Source organism: Mirounga leonina, unplaced genomic scaffold (genome assembly GCF_011800145.1).
Source record: "Mirounga leonina isolate KUSES-001 unplaced genomic scaffold, KU_Mleo_1.0 Mir_170, whole genome shotgun sequence".
In the NCBI taxonomy this organism is placed as follows: Eukaryota; Metazoa; Chordata; class Mammalia; order Carnivora; family Phocidae; genus Mirounga; species Mirounga leonina.
The window spans coordinates 46,516,795-46,531,441 of record NW_023270433.1 but is presented as its reverse complement, the minus strand read 5'-3'; positions in this window follow the sequence as shown (position 1 = coordinate 46,531,441).

Here is a 14,647-nt window from a genome sequence, read left to right as displayed (position 1 = left end):
GGTATGATCAGGGAAAGGGACAACCGAAGAGAACCTTGAAAAAAAAAAACAGTGTTAACCCAGGGTGACTGGGTGCATAACCCAAGGATATGCTCTCTGAAGAACAGTATCAGAAGCGTACTGGTGCGTCTACGGCCATACCACCCTGAACGCGCCTGATCTCGTCTGATCTCGGGAGCTAAGCAGGGTCAGGCCTGGTTAGTACTTGGATGGGAGAAGTGTACTGGTGCAAGAAACAAATAGACTCTAATAAAATAATTTGTTACTAAACAAATAAACAAGCAAATAACAATAAGGAGCACCAAAGGGGAGGCACCAGTACCCAGATTTGCTACAATATATTATCTTAAGTGTCCGGATTCCAATAAAAATGATTAGTCATGCAAGGAAACAGGAAAGTATGACCCATACACTGGAAAAAAGCAGACAACAGAAACTGCCTGTAGAGCAACCAGATGTCAAGTTTAACAGTTTTCAAAGTAGCCAATATAAACATGTTCAAAGAACTAAAAAGAAACACAAAGAGTTACAACGGTATGATGAACATGTTGCAGCAAATAGAGGATATCAATAAAGAGACAGGAATTATTAAAAAAAATACATGGAGATTCTAAAGTAGAAAAATACAATGACTAAAGTGAAAAATTCACTAAAGAGGCTCAGCAGCAGTAGATTTGATTTAGAAGAAATAATTACCAAATTTGAATAAAGTTCAATAGAGATTATACAACCTGAAGAGCAGAGATAAAAGAATGAAGAAAAATGAACAGCATTTCAGAGCAAAATTAACCTAAAGCAAGAAGAAAGGAAATAGATTAGAATGGAAATTAATAAAACAGAGATTAGAAAAAAATACAGAAAATAAATTAAAAAGCTGATTCTCTGAAAAGAGCAACAAAATTGGCAAAACTTTAGCTTGATTAACCAAGACAAAAGAGATGGCACTCAAATTGCTGGAATTAGAAATGAAAGATGAGATCCTTCTACTGTTCTCATAGAAATAAAGAGAATTATAAAAGAATACTATGAGCAATTGTATGCTAACAAATTAGATACCCCAGATAAAATAGGCAAAGTCCTGGAAACACACAAATTTCCAAATTGACTTGAGAATAAAAAGACAATCTGAATAGGCCTATAACAAGAGATTAAATAATAATAGATACAGAAAAAACATCTGACAAAATTCAACATCCTTTCATGATAAAACTGTCAATAAACGAGGAATTTAAAGAAAATGACCTTAACAAAGGTCATATATGAGAAGCCCATGATTAACATCATATTGAGCAGTGAAAAATGGAAAGCTGTTTCTAAAACTGAAAAATCAGCAACAAGGCAAGGATGCCTATTCTTTCTACTTCAATTCAACATAGTACTGGAAGTCTTAGCCACTGCAATTAGACAAGAAAATAAAATAAAACGCATCCAAATTGGAAAGGAAGAAGTAAAATTATATCTGTAGATGGCACAATTTTACATGTAGAAAACTCTAAAGACTAAAAAAAAAAAAAAAAAAAAAACCCAACTACTAGAATTATTAATTCAGTAATGTGGTATGATACAAAGTCAATACAGAAAAATCAGTGGTGTTTCTATACACTAACAATGAACTATGTAGAAAGAAAAAGTCCCATTTGCAATAGCATCAAAAAAAAGAAAATGCTTTGAAACAAACTTAGCTAATGAGGTGAAAGACTTGTATACTGAATACTTCAAAACATAGATAAATGAGGGGTGCCTGGCTGGCTCAGCCAGTAGAGCATGTGACTCTTGATCTCAGGCTCGTGAGTTCAAGCCCCACATTGGCACAGAGCCTACTTTTAAAAAATTGATAAATGACATTAAAGAAGACATAAATCAATGGAAAGACATCCTGTATTCATGGATTGGAATAATTGATAGTGTTAAAATGTCCATGCTACCCAAAGTAATCTACCAATTCAAAGCATTCCCTATCAAAATCCTATTGGCTTTTATTCAGAAGAAGAAAAAAAATCCTAAAATTCAAATAGAACCACAAATGACACAGCCAAACAATCTTGAGAAAGAAGAACAAAGCTAAAGGCATCACAGTCAAGTGGGACTACATCAAACTAAAAAGCTTCTGTACAGCAATGAAAACAATTAGCAGAGTGAAAAGGCAGCTTATGCAATGGGAGAAAATACGTGTGAACCATATATCTGGTAAGGGGTTAATATCCAAAATAGGTAAGGAACTCCTACAACTCAATAGCAAAAAAATAAACAAACAAAAAACCCCAAAACTTGATTTAAAAATGAGCTCAGGAGTTGAATAGACATTTCTCTAAAGAAGACATGTAAATGGCTATCAGCTTTATGAAAAAATGCTCCAACATCAATAATTACTAGGGAATGCAAATCAAAACCACAATGAAATATCACTTCATGTTTGTCAGGATGGCTATTATAAACAAAACAAAACAAAAACAAAAACCCACAAGTGTGGGTGAGGATATAGGGAATTTGGAACCCTTGTGCACTGTTGGTGGGAATGCAAATTGGTGTAACCACTATGGTAAATAGAATGGAGATTAAAATTAAAAATAAAACTACTACACGATCCAGCAATCCCACTTCTGGATATTTCCAAAAGAACTGAAGGAGGATCTTAAAAAATATTAGCATTCCCATACTCATTGCAGCACCATACACAATAGTCAAAATGTGGAAACAACATAAATGCTCATCAACAGATAAATGGATAAAGAAATTGTGTATACACATACAATGGAAAAGAAGCCTTTAAAAAGAATTATGCTGAGCAAAATAAGTCAATCAGAGAAAGACATGTATCATATTATCTCAGTGATATAAGGAATTCTTAATCTCAGGAAACAAACTGAGGGTTGCTGGAGTGGTGGGGGTGGGAGGGATGGGGTGGCTGGGTGATAGACATTGGGGAGCGTATGTGCTATGGTGAGCGCTGTGAATTGTGTAAGACTGTTGAATCACAGACCTGTACCTCTGAAACAAATAATATGTTATATGTTAAAAAAAGAAGATAGTAGGAAGGGTAAAATGAAGGGGGGGAATCGGAGGGGAGACGAACCATGAGAGACTATGGACTCTGAGAAACAAACTGAGGGTTCTAGAGGGGAAGGGGGTGGGGGGATGTGTTAGCCTGGTGATGGGTATTAAAGAGGGCACACGTACTGAATGGAGCACTGGGTGTTATACGCAAACAATGAATCATGGAACACTACATCAAAAACTAATGATGTAATCTATGGTGATTAACATAACATAATAAAGTTAAAAAAAAAAAAAGAAGGCAATTCTGCCATATGCAACAACATGGATGAACCTTGAAGACATATGCTAAGTGGAATAAACCAGTCACAGAAAGACAAATATTGTATGATTTTACTTACATGAGTTATCTAAAATAGTCAAATTCATAAAATCAAAATGTGTAACTGTGGTTGCAGAACTGGAGAAAGGGGAAATGTGAATTATTAATCAACAGCCATACAGTTTCAATAATCTCAAGATGAGTAAGTTCTAGAGATTTTCTCTACAACATTATACCTATAGTCAGTAATACTGTATTATACACTTAAAGAATTGTTAAGAGGAGTGCCTGGGTGGCTCAATCAGTTAAGCACCCGACTCTTGATTTTGCCTCAGGTCATGAGCTCAAGGTCGTGGGAAAAAGCCCCGCATAGGGCTCTACACTCAGCAGGGAGTCTGCTTGATATTCTCGCTCACCCTCTCTCTCTGCCCCTCCCCCCCACACACACACTGCATGCACGAGCTCTCTCTGTAAAGTCTGTAAATTAATTTTTAAAAGTATTTTATTTATTTGAAAGAGAGTGTGAGCGCTAGCGGAGGAAGATCATGACCAAGCCAAAGTCAGACTGCTTACCCAACTGAGCCATCTGAGGCACCCCAATAAATAAATCTTTAAAAAACATTGTTAAGAGCGTAAATCTCATGTTAAGTGTTCTTACTAAAATTAAAGCTTTTTTTAAAAAAAGATTTATTTATTTATTTTAGAGAGAGAGAGAGCACACACAAATGGGGGTGGGGCAGAGGGAGAGGGAGAGATAATCCCAAGCAGACTTCCCGCTGAGAAAGGAGCCTGATGTGGATTGAGATGAGACCCTGAGATCATGACCTGAGCCAAAAACAAGAGCTGGATGCTCAGCTGACTGAGCCACCCAGGCGCCCCCTAACATTAAAGTTTTTAAAAGGAATTCTAAGATGGGTCTCACTGGGTTAGAATTAATGTGTTAACATGGTTGTGTTCCCTTTTGAGGCTGTAGGGGATAATTTGTTTCTTGCCTTTGTGGGTGACTCTCTAGAGGTCACCCACATTCCTTGATTTAGTGCATCCTCCTTCCACCTTGAAAGCCAGCAACATTAAGCTGCATCTTTTTCACACTGCCATCTCCCTGGTTCTCTTTGTTCTGCCTCCCTCTTTTATTTATAAGAATTGTGATATGTTGGGCCCATCTGGATAATCCAGAATAATCTTTCTCTACTTGGCAGACTGAATAATGTCCCCCCAAATACCTGGACCTGAATTCCTGGAACCTATGATTGTTACTTTTATGGAAAAAGGGACTTTGCCTATGTAATTAAGTTAAGGATCCTGAAATGAGGAAATTATCCTGGATTATCTGGGTGAGCTCTAAATATAATCACAAGTGTCCTTATAAGAGAGAGACCAAAGAGATTTGACAACAGGAAGGTGAAGGAGATATGATGACAGAGCAGAGATTAGAGAGATGTGCTTTGAAGGCAGAGGAAGTCAAGCAATACAAGTGGCCACTTGTTGAAAAAAGCAAGGGATGGGAATTTCCCCTCAGAGCCTCCAGAAAGAACGAGCCCTACATTTTCTTTCTTCTTTCTCTCTCTCTTTCTTTCTTTCTTTCTTTCTTTCTTTCTTTCTTTCTTTCTTTTTCTTTCTTCCTTCCTTCCTTCTTTCTTTATTTTCTTTCTTCTTTCTTTCTTTTTTAATTTTATTATGTTATGTTAGTCACCATGCAATACATCATTAGTTTTTGATGTGGTGATCCACGATCCATTGTTTTCGTATAACACCCAGTGCTCCATGCAGTATGTGCCCTCCTTAATACCCATCACTGGGCTAACCAATCCCCCTCCCCTCTAAAACGCTGTTTGTTTCTCAGAGTCCATAGTCTCTCATGGTTCATCTCTCCCTCCAATTCCACCCCCTTCATTTTTCCCTTCCTTCTCCTAATGTCCTCCATGCTATTCCTTATGTTCCACAAATAAGTGAAACCATATGATAATTGACTTTCTCTGCTTGACTTATCTCACTTAGCATAACCTCCTCCAGTCCCATCCATGTTGATGTAAAAGTTGGGTATTCATCCTTTCTGATGCCAGCCCTACATTTTCAATCCAGCCCAGTGAAACTTATTTCATTCGGCCTTCTGACCTCTAGAACTGTAAGTGGATAAAATTGTGCGTTATAAGCTACTAAATTTGTGGTGACTGGTCATAGCAGCAATAGGAAACTAATACATCATCTTAAAGTCTGCTGATTACCAACCTTAATTCCATCTCCAACTTTAATTTCATTTTGCCTTGTAACCTAACATATTCACAGGTTCTAGAGATTAGGATATACACATTTTGTGGGGAGGAGCATCATACTGCCTACCACAACTTGACATACATTGAAAATAAATTCTAGGTTGATAAAATATGTAAATGTCAAATAATAACAGAATATATAGGAGAATGTGTGTGTATAATTCTGGGTGTATAAAAGACCTTAAACATGACAACAAAGTTGTAAGACATCTTTTTTTAAAGATTGGTTGGTACATTTGTTTCCATCTAAAAATTTAAATTCTGTAGGTTGAATAATACCATATACAAAGTAATAATACAAGCAACAAGCCGGCAGATATTTGTAATGTATATAACCAAGGATAATAGTCTCAGAGGAAAAGGAAGAAAGAAAAAGTGTTTGAATATATGAAACAGATGTATGTATAACTCTGTTCTTTAGAGCATTCAATACAAGTAAAAATTGATAACAACTTAAATGTCCATCAGTAGGGAAATGATTAAGTAACTGGTACATTTATCCAAATAAAAGGATACCTGCAGCAGTTTAAAAGAACAGGGGAGAATCTTTATGACCTGCAAAAATCTCCAAGACTTATTGATATTTTAGCCAGTTACAGAACAGTGCTTATTTTACGATGCATATTATGTAAGGGGGAAAACAGCATACACCAAACAAAGCCACAAGTCATAACGATCTCCCCCACCTTTCTGAGGATATCAGCATTTATCTCTGTGGGCAACGGTAGCAACAAAAGGAAACATTAGTTTTGTTTTATATGATTTGAATACAAATACACTCATGTATAAACTGCATAACATAGTTTAAAGCACAGAGTTTTGTCTTGCGCATCATTGTATCCAAGCACCCAGCTCAGTACTACAAAGGTAATGTTTGTTTAGTAACAGAAGTCCAAGGGGGTAGGACTTAACTGCTAATGCTAAGTCCTGTGCCGGTGAAATGTGGTGGTATGCCTAAATTCTTCCTGCTTCAAGTCCAGCTTGGTCTTTCTCTGGGAACTATTTTGGGTAAACTGAAGGCCAAAGCCAGAGGAGTGTGTGTGTGTGTGTGTGTGTGTGTGTACTAGTATGTATAATAATTTATACCCTTTATGTCTAATCCAGGCAACCACTGCAAAATAGCCACCTCTGTACCCATTTTACAAATGAAGAAACTAAGGCTTAGATAAGGCCTAACTAACTGAAATACCCGGATGTCTCTTCTTTTTTTTAATCTTCCTGTTAATGCAACATTGACAGTTGCAGAATTCTTAAGAAATAGAATGTGGTCAGTTCTAGAAAAACTTCCTGCTACCAGTGCTTGGCTTACTTTATTAGTTATTTATTTGTATTAGGTAGTTCAAACACTTGTGTTTTTTTTTTTTTTTATTATGTTACGTTAATCACCATACATTACATCATTAGTTTTTGATGTAGTGTTCCATGATTCACTGTTTGCATATAACAGTGCTCCATGCAGAACGTGCCCTCTTTAATACCCATTGCCAGGCTAACCCATCCTCCCACCCCCCTCCCTTCAAACACTTGTTTTTAAAACTGGTAGCAAATTATATTCTGTACAAAATAAATCTCCCTCCACACAGCCCCCAGCTATCCATGTCCTTACCCTGAGGCAACAATCAACAACATTTTGCATGTCTTTCCAGAAATATTCTATGTATGTACAAGCACATATACAAATATTTCTAAAATTTAATTTGAGGGGCGCCTGTGTGGCTCAGTTGCTAAGCGTCTGCCTTTGGCTCAGGTCCTGATCCCAGGGTCCTGGGATGGAGCCCTGCATCGGGCTCCCTGCACCGCAGGAAGCCTGCTTCTCCCTCTCCCACTCCCCGCTTGTGTTCCCTCTCTCTGCTGTCTTTCTGTCAAATAAATAAATAAAATCTTTAAAAAAAATAAACAAATAAAATAAAATTTAATTTGAACTATTTTACATACATTTTCCAGTACCACTCTCTTTTTTTACTCTCATGATGTACCTTGAAAATGACTACATTTTTGCTAGATCTGCTGCATTCTGTTTAATAGCTATATATTATTAATTTTAGGGAAGCCTCATAATTTCATTAATCTCTCCTCATTTATGGCCATTGAAATGTTCTTGTATCTTTTGTTATTACAAAACTATAGTTACTATTCTTCTTACACATGGGCCATTTTGCCCATATGTAAATGTGTCTGCAGAATAATTTCTAGAGGTGGAATTACTGAATCAAAGAGATGTCCCTTTAAATTTTTCATCAATACTGCTAATTTTTCTCTGTGGATGTTATATAAATTTACCCCCCTCAGCAATATTATCCACATTATATCTGACACTATGAAAACACTTTGCACAAGAGGAAAAGAATGAAAAGGAAAAAAAAAATGATCTTATTTGCGTATAGACAAACTTAGTTATTTTTAACTTTGCCCAGGGGTTGGTAACACAGTTGCATCAACGACCCATTTCCTGGAACAGTACTACCTTCTAACTGAAACTGTGAAATCAAGCCCCTTTTCTTTAACTTTATACATGATTAATATACTTCATTTAGGATGGGCATGGAAATTATTAATTCTATTCTTCCATGTAGCAGAAAACTCTGCTTTGGGGTCGACTGGCCCCTCACAACCCTGGATCACTTTCTGATTGCACTTTGCAGAAGTATCCACCTTTGGTTCAATGGTGGACCAAGTGGACACCTGCCCCTTTCTGAGAGCTATGTATTTGAGGTACTTTCCCTGGCAGAAAGAGATACACTGTCTCCCCATTTCTCCCTTCCCTCCTTTCATCAATCTCATTTCAAGGGTCCTTAGGAAAACATTTTATTTGATTATTGTTTAGCTATATGCAAAGTAGTTTTCTCAGTGTCCCATCTATATAGATTCCTTGATGTGTAAGGCCAAATTTTATTTTGCCTTGCTGTTCCTATCTAAAGCTTGAGAGTATGACAACTAATAAAAACTTTTTACATGTTAAAATAGCTTTAAAATCGTATAGCAATTTATCAGACTTGATTACTTAAAAAATGGTAGTTAGAAGGATCCTGAGATTTACTTCCTGGGTTGCTAACTTCATATTTCACCTGTAACAACAGTTTTCACACCCCAAATCAGTCCATTAGATGATTTATAATGAGAGGAACACGATTTCTCTCTTTCTCGCTCCTCATCTCCAATAAAGAAAAAATACTGGGTGCTTGGGTGGCTCAGCCAGTTAAGTGTCTGCTTTGGGCTCAGATCCTGATCCCAGGGGCCTGGGATCAAGTCCACATGGGGCTCCTTGCTCAGCGGGGAGCCTGCTTCTCCCTCTGCCTTCTACTCCCCCTACTTGTGCTCTTTCTTTCTCTCTCTCCTTGACAAATAAATAAATAAAATCTTTAAAAAAGAAAGAAAGAAAAAAATACTATCACTAGCTTCTTCTGGGTAGAACATGCTGATTTGATCTCTTACTCATTAAAAATTATCTTTGGTGATCTTTACCAGATCAAGAAGGCTCAGCTTGGTTGGGGACCAGGTATGGTTTTAGTCTGTTAATAATTTTTTCCCCTGCTATGGGGAGGAAGGACTCTCTCAGGAGAGAACTAGAACAGAACATGGGAAGATTTATGACCACCACACATACCTCCTGTTTTGTTTTTAATCTTTCTTTTGAGATGATGAGCCTTTTACTCCTATTGCCTAACACAGTGCCTGGTATACAAGAGGTGCTCAATGATTATTTCTGGAATGAATTAGTGAATGGGAAATTTACTCACAGTTAGAACTCCTCACTCTATCTCTCCTTCAGATCTCACATACATTTTTTCTAGTAAACAAGAGTGCAAGTACTATCTGGGGCAGCTACATTATCCATCTAAATGGAGACAGAGGTTAGGGATTGATTATTCTCAATATGTTCAGAAAAACTTTAAAGAAATCTCAAAGAGTAGTCCATAGACAGAAAACATGTAAGAGCGATTTTATTTTCTTTTAGATTTTTTTTTTTTTTTAATTTATTTGACAGAGAGAGACAGCGAGAGAGGGAACACAAGCAGGGGGAGTGGGAGAGGGAGAAGCAGGCTCCCCGCCGAGCACGGAGCCCGATGCGGGGCTCGATCCAGGACCTGGAATCATGACCTGAGCCGAAGGCAGACGCTTCACCGACTGAGCCACCCAGCTGCCCCGAGAGCGATTTTCTCAGACTTGTTCTTCGGCTGCAATCTCTCAAGAGAAACATTTTCTAAGACCAAATTATCTACAGAGAGGACTGGCAACACCAAAGTATTATGTCCGCTATTTGATGAAAAGACAACTGAGAATTCAGAAGACTGTCGCAGGACAATTCACTCAAAAGAAAAGCTTGAGTAGGAAAACAGGTGGCTTATAATAATGCAGTCATTTAAAAATACGTTTATTTGCTTATTTAGTTGAGTGTTATTGCTTAAACCAAGTCTGTGAGACCTGAAAGGAGGTGCAAGAGCTGGGGAGCCAGCCCTTCCCACCCGGCCGCCTGGGGGTGCGCGGGGCCCAGGGACGCTCACGGCCGCGTCCAGGACCGTTTCCCGGTTCTCAGTTTGCCGGAGCCAGGCTGCGCTCCAACCCAAGCGTTAAAACGCTGCAGTCCATCACCGCCTTTTCGATGTTTCATCTTGACTCCCCCCCCCCTGCCCCCCCCCCCCAGCCCTACGTACCCCGCGGCTTGTCGGTTCGGACATTTGGTCGGTTACCACGGGAAAGCCCCTGTCTCAGCGCTGAGCTGCGATCCTGCAGCCGCGCCCCGCTCTCCCTCCTTCTCCCTTCCTCGCACCCTCCTTTCTCCCTCGCTTCCTTTCTTAACCAGGGAAAGTCGACCCCGCGTTTCTCAGGGCACCTGTGCCACCCAGGTCCACCCGCGCGACCCGGGCCCCGGCCTGCGCTTCACTCCCAGGTCCCTCCGCGAAGGCGCGGGCGTGGGCGCGCGGGCGTGCGGGCGTGCGCGCGCTCGGCGTGCGGGGAGACGCGCACGTGGAGCCTCCGCGAGCTCGGGCAGCGTCGGGCCTCGGAGGGAAGCGCCGCCTGGCCTGAGGCCCCGGGGCTTCCGAGTCGGCGCCAGTGCGGTTCCGGAGGCGCCCACGCCACAGCGGAGCCTGCTGGCCAAGGGTAGGAGAGTGACTCCGGGAGCGGGGGTGGTGCGCGCGCGCTCAGGAGAGTTGAGCAAAGAAGAGCGAGCTCCTACAAACCGGAGGAGCGGGAGGAGGAGGAGGGAAGGTGGAAAACATTTGAGGGGACATAGCTTGGCATCAGAGCTAGAGATATTCAGAGAAATGGTGGGGGACAGATACCCAGATGGTGGGAAGGCCAGTAGTGGGGCACTGAATCCCAGTCAGGCGGGATGTACGGGGGAAGGAACTTGGTGCATCAGAGGCAGTTGGCCATTATACTCTAATAGAAAACAAAAAACAGAAGTGACATCAGTGCCAATAGCAGGGTTGGAAGCTCCACGAGCCCATCCCTAAACAGAAACACCAAAAAGATTAGCGTCAGAATTGACTTTGTGGGAACTCTGGAAAGTGGTCACAGGTTTACAGCAACCAAGTGAACTCTTGATCAAGAAAAAGATGACTTAAACACAGCATAATGGGGACATCACTAGCAACCTTAAAGGAATAAAAGGGATCGTAAGAGAAAACTATGAACAATGTATGCTAACAAACCTAAATAAAATAGACAAATTCCTTAGAAACATACAAACTAGCAAAACTGACTCAAGGAAAAAAAAAAAAAGGAAATGTGAACAGACTTATAACAAGTACAGATTAAACCAGTCGTCAAAAACCTCCTGACAAAGAAAAGTCCAGGACCAGATGGCTTCACTAGTGACTTGTATCAAATGTTTAAAGAAAATTAACACCAGTCCTTCTCTAGCTCTCCTAAGAAATAGAATATTGAACACTTCCTAACTCATTTGATGGGGCCAACATTACCCTGATAAAAAACCGGGCAAAGACATTATAAGAAAAGAAAACTACAGACCAATACCCTTGTGAATATAGATGAAAAAAAAAAAAATCCTCAACAAAGTCTTTGCAAACCAAACCCAACAGAATGTTAAAATAATTACACACCATTATCAAGTGAAATTTATCTCAGGAATGCAAGGGGTTTGACATATAAAAGTCAATCAATGTAATATATCAATAGAATGAAGGAAAAAACATACCATCATGTCAATGCAGAAAAAGAATTTGAGAAAATCCAACACTCTTTCATGGTAAAAAAAAAAAAAAATCAAAGTAGGAATGAACAGAACTTCTTCAATCTGATTAAGGGTACTTTTGAAAAAACCATAGGCTAACATCATAATCGGTGGTGAAAGATAGAGATTTCCTGCTAATATCAGGCACAAGAAAAGAATGCCTGCTTTTGTTTCTTCTATTCAAAGTTTTACAAGCAACATTGTCCTGAAAGTTTTAACCTGAGAAATTAGGCAAGAAAAAAAGAAATGAGACATCCATATTAGAAAGAAATAATAAAACTATCCTTCTCTGCAGATATCATGATCTTATATGTAGAAAATCCTAAAGAATCCACTAAAAAACAATTAGGGTTAATAAACAATTTTAGTGAAGCTGCAGGATAAAAGATCAACACTTCAAAATCAGTTGTATTTCTATACATTAACAATGAACAGTCCAAAAAAAAAAAAAAGAAAACAATTCAGTTTTCAGTAGCATCAAACAGAATAAAATAGGAATAAATTTAACCAAATACATGCAATACTTGTGCACTGAAAATATGAAACATTGCTGGAATTAAAGACTAAATGAATGGAAAGACATCCTGTGTTCATGAATTGGAAGACTTAATATTGTCAAGGTGGCAGTAGGACCCAAAATGATCTACATATACAATGCAGTCCCCATGAAAATCCCAGTGGCCTTTTTTTTTTTTTTTTTGGTAGAAATGGGAAAGCTAATCCATAAATGCATATGGAACTGCAAGCGACCCCAGATAAAAGCTTAAAACAGATTAAAATAATTTTGGAAAAGAACAAAGTTGGAGTACTCACAGTTCTCATTTTCCAAAACATACTACAAAGCTACAGTAATCAAATAGTGTAGAACTGATGTAAAGACAGACATATATTTCATGGAATAGAACTGAGAGTCTAGAAATAAACCAGTACCTCTATAGTCAATTGATTTTTGACAAGGATCCTAGATCATTCATTGGCAAAGAATAGCCTCTTTAACAAATGGTGCTAGGACAATTGGATATCCACATGAAAAAGAATGAAGTTAGAGTCCTACCTTATACAATAGGGAAAAACAAACTCAATCAAAATTAAAGTCTTTTGTGCATCAAAGGACACCATCAAGAAAGTGAAATGACAGCACATAGAATGAGAGAAAATATTTATAAATCATATGTTTGATAAAGGTCTAATATCCATAATAGACAAAGAACTCTTACAACTTAACAACAAAAAGAAAAACAACTCAATTTAAAAACGGGCAAAGGACTTGAATAGACATTTCTCCTAAGAAAATACGTGAATGACCAATAAACACACGAAAAGATGCTCAACATCTGTAGTCATTAAGAAAATGCAAATCAAACCCACAATTAGATACTACTTTATACCCACTAGGATAGCTTTAAAAAAAAAAAAAAAAAAAAAAACACCCAGAAAATAACAAGTGTTATTGAGGATGTGGAGATATTGGAACCCTTGTATATTGTTGTGGGAATATTTATTGGTGCAGCTACTGTGGAAAACAGTTTGACAGTTCCTCAAAAAATTAAGCAGAGTACTATAATAGGCCCCAGCTATTCCACTCTTGTATATTGTTGTGGGAATATTTAATAGGGCAGCTACTGTGGAAAACAGTTTGACAGTTCCTCAAAAAGTTAAGCAGAGTACTATTACATGACCCAGCCATTCCACTCCTAGGTATATACCCCAAAGAACTGAAAAGTATTCAAACAAATGCTTGTATACGAATATAGCCCTGGTCACAATACCTAAAAGGTGGAAACAACCCAAATATTCATTATGAGATGGAGTAAGTAATGGAATACTACTCAGCCATAAAAAGGAATGAAGTCCTGGTACATGCTACAACATGGATGAACAGCAAACACATTAAGCTAAATGAAAGAAGCCAGACACAAAAGGCAACATATTGTATGCTTCCACTTACATGAAATGTCCAGAATAGGTAAATCCATAGAGACAAAAGAAGATTAGTGGTGGCCAGGGCCTGGGGACAGGGAGGATTTAATGGGTAGGCTTAATAGGTGTAGGGTCTCCTTTGGAGGTGATCGAAATGTTTTGGAACTAAATAAATGGTGATGGCTGCACAACATTGTGAGTTTATTAAATGCCAACAAATTGTACAGTTCAAAATTGTTAATTTTATGTAGTATGAATTGCACCTTAAAAAAAAAGTCATGAAGGTATGGTACCCATACTGCAGAGGAGGCAGCATGGCCTGTGTGTGTCAGCTGAAGTTAGAGCCATGTTCCTCCCCCTGCTGTGGTAGAGAAGCTGGAGCTGCTTTTGGTTCAGGTGGTGGTCAGTAGCTACTTCACAGCCCTCTGGAGCCACTGTGGGGGAGTTTCAGAAAGCTGGGTGGGGCGTAGTTGGGGGGCAGCTCTGTCAGGACCCCCCAGGCCGGCTCTGTGGTTGTGGACCACGCTCTGCTGGCTCTGTCACATGCTTGCTGCGAAGGTTAGAGCAAAATATCCTAAACCTTGAGAGGCTCAGCTCCTGCTGCCAGATACGTAATGGAAGGCCAAGCGTGAGTCTGTCAATCTGAGGTCTCCATGGAGTTTCTCTTCACCACTTTTTTACCCCATTTCATCCATCTGAAGACCCAGGTCTTGACATTTTATCATCCGAAATCCAGAAGTCTTACAATCCATGCTGTGTACTCTTACTGTGGCATGCATTTATCTTTTGGAAAAAATACTACCTTCTAGTCAATGAAATTGGTGTTAAAATTTCTAGTCATATGTTTGTGTGTTCGTTAGTTGATGTCTTTCTCCTCCCTCCCCCTGGCAAGGTGCCATAATAGGTGCTCAATAAATGTTGACTGAACAAATGAGTAAACAA